Source organism: Microtus pennsylvanicus, chromosome 9, assembly GCF_037038515.1.
Source record: "Microtus pennsylvanicus isolate mMicPen1 chromosome 9, mMicPen1.hap1, whole genome shotgun sequence".
Classification (NCBI taxonomy): Eukaryota; Metazoa; Chordata; class Mammalia; order Rodentia; family Cricetidae; genus Microtus; species Microtus pennsylvanicus.
Window position 1 is genome coordinate 99586542 of NC_134587.1, and position 3321 is coordinate 99589862.

At 42.2% G+C, this 3321-nt stretch overlaps 1 pseudogene; it reads right to left on the reverse strand.

Annotated features, from left to right (window-relative positions):
- Positions 1–1596: 1596 nt before the first annotated feature.
- On the reverse strand, positions 1597–2614 carry LOC142856694 (glycolipid transfer protein domain-containing protein 2-like; annotated as a pseudogene).
- Positions 2615–3321: the final 707 nt, after the last annotated feature.

The window sequence follows — 3321 nt, forward strand, 5'->3', positions numbered from 1 at the left end:
AGACAGAAGATCTCTTGAGGGTGAAGCAGGTTGGTAGGGTCCCAATATAAATTGATTACCTTTAGTCAGGGATCAATCTTTGACTATAACATACACACATAAGCTATTAATGTTTTATGGGCATATAAATTTTTTTTTGTTTATCTTTTCCTTTAGTGTTTCTGTTCTATGAGTGTGGTGACAAAGAGACTGTTTCGCTAATTTGAACTTTCCATAAATTCTATGGTAACACATAGGTCTAATGTAATCTAGTTTCTATTTAAAGAGAAAGAGAAAGCAAGAGAGAAAAGGAGAGAGAGAAAAAAAAACATAGAAGGTGGACAGGCTCAACTTTTAAAAGAAAACATTTTGTCCATGGCTTTAGTTTAATTACATTTGATTAGAAAGGGAAAAAAAGATGAGATAGTGAAGTCTTTATATGATTAAAGCAATGGTATATTTATTGTAGAGTTTTGTTTGTTTGTATAAGGAAGAAATGACATCTCTGAACATGAAAGTACCTGATGTGAGTAGAACAGAAATGAACATTGAAGGAGTTGAAGCAATCACAGAATCTAAAAAGACTGAATATATGATATTCAATATATCAGATCAAAAGACTGAATATATCAACTTATGAAATATACCATAACTTTTGGAAAGATTTAAGGTGAAAAAAAGCATCACCATTATTGATAGGTAATAGTTTCTAAATGTGGTGATGGCCATTTGGTTTGCTGATTGGCTAATTTGTCTTAAGACAGCATATTTCCTTGGACTCGTTCAAATTTAGTTTTGTTTCTCCAAATGTTGAATAATCTGAGGATATTTGTGAGTGAAGAATATGAAGAGTCCCTGATTTTCTCTTGTATTCAAAGACCTGAGCATTCGGACTGTGTTTAATTAAAAGCTGCAATTTGAGGCAATAAATGAATTTCAAGTATAATGTGAAGATATAGTAGAGTATTCTTATTAAGAATTCTATCTCTTCCATTTTTTCTGTGATAACTGAATTGAGAGTCTACATTTCTAACATTGTCAAATGTCATTCAACCAACACAATTTCCTTTATTGGTTTAAGGGCATGTCCAGATCACCACATTAAGGATTAGAACCCTTATTATGGAACTCTAGTTCTGAAATCCATTTCTAGTATCTAGTAATGGCTATGAAGAATGGCAATAGCCCATATTTTGTTAAAATGACTGTTGGCTGTAAATTCTAGCCTCTAGCCTTAGTAAAACTAGGTATATGATCCTTTAATTCCCTTGATGAAGGACTGCATATTTTATCTTTAAAATATTTATGAATGTTTTGTCTCAAAAGACTAAGAAATTCTTTACTGAGTATATTTGGCTCTCCCTATTTTCTAACCATACACATGAAAAAAAGAGAGAGGGAGGAAGAGAGTGACAGAGACAGACAGACAGACAGAGAGCCTCCTACCTGCATCTTTAAGAACAGTGCTCATTGGAAATTAAAAGAACTTTGTGAGTTGAAATAATCAGAACTTCCTATACCTTGTTTCAAATATTTTAAATCTAGCAATACTTTGTGGCCATTAATTTCTACACCAACACCTCAATTTTCAAATAGATGTTGTCTACATTCGCTTTCCTATTTATATACATACTCCACTCTGTGGAGGCAGAGCTGGGACCAGCGCAACGCGCGGTGCAGCGAAAAATCAGCTTTCGAGAACCCGAGGCCCTGGCTGGTTCCCGGGGCGCGGTCCCTGGTAGCTCCAGTAGTCCTGTTTGCCGCTCCCACGCTTAATGCAAAGCATCTGGGCGGGGCACACAAGCCTCCAGGGCGGTCACCACTAAGAAGGCCTCAATGGTGGCAAAGGTGAAAACAGAGCCAAGCAGGGTTAGGAACCTGCTTGGTGGTGGAAAGATGGAGATGACTTGAGAAAGAGCAATCAAACGTTTGGAAGACGGCTTTGGGGAGGGAGACCACTCACCTGAGTAGTTCCCTCCATCCTGCCAGATACTGAGACAACTCTACATCCTCTTCGGGGCTCAAACAGGCCAGGAAGGGGCTCATCATGCCGCCCAGCACCCCCTGAGGCCCCAGACAGGGAGGCTATTCCTTCCCCGGGACCACCAGGGCTGTCAACTCTAGACGGATCTGGGAGGTAGACACAAGAGAAATGGGTGAAAAGTTCCTAACCTGTTCGGCCTACTATTGGGTTCTGAAAAAATCATCCCTCCAGTTTAGCCGGGTTTCCTCCTGGTTCTTCTTATCATCTGAAGGGAGAGGGGACCAGAGAGGAGCCTCCTTTCCTTAGCTTCTCAGTCTGGGACCCTGTTTTCTTGTTCAGAGCCCTCAGACTCTGGCCTTAACTCAAACATACCTTGGAAAGGTAGCAGTCCCTCTGGGTTGCAGGAGTGCAACCCCGGCCTGCAGCCTGTCAGGATATCAGAGGTGATCTGAAGCAAGGCAGTAAGGGCTGGAGAAGGAGAAGGGGGCTCGAGTTCCCACAGGCTGGACTGCTGACTTCTCTGAGCCGGCAACACAAGAGGCCACTCATGAAAGAGTCGCACACTGGTGTAGAGAAATAACAGCGTGAGGATAGCGAAAGGAATTGCATGGCAGAACCAGCGTCCCAGGGGGATGTCAGTGAGACCCCCATGACCTTTGCTGGCACACATCACTTAGCTGGGTGGTGGCTTTTGCCTCCCGTGGTGTCTACAAGTGCAGATGGTTAATAATTAATCTATTAAGGCCTCCTTCCCTGTGTCCTTTGCCCCAGAGGTCAGAGCCTGGCGTGAGGAACCTAATAAAGATCTGGCGGCAGCGGGGAGGGGGTTAGCATGTGACATGTTACCTTTACATGTGGGACTAACCTGTAATAGGAGGAAGCCTCTCATGGGTCCTACTTTAACCCTGGGCACGAATTCATTAGAACCGGAGGATAATGGGTCTCTGTAAATCTCATGTGGGGACCGAGTAATAACACTGTGAGTGGAAAAACTGATCCCAATTGTCCAATAACTCTTGCTGGGGGGCGATAGCAGCGCTATTCTTTTATATTCTTATGATTTAATTTTTGTTTTTTTTTTTTTTGTTTTTTTGAGACAGAGTTTCTCTGTGTAGCTTAGGAGCCTGTCCTGGAACTCACTTTGTAGACCAGGCTGGTCTTGAACTCACAGAGATCCACCTGCCTCTGCCTCCCTAGTGCTGGGTCTAAAGGCATGTGCCACCACCTCCTGGCATGATTTCATTTTTAAGCCCCACATTAACTTTTCCTTCACTAAGACAATCTTTACTCTCTACTACCATGGCAGGCCCTATACTAGATTCCCCATAATATAAAAGTGTTTTCACGGCTGGCCATGG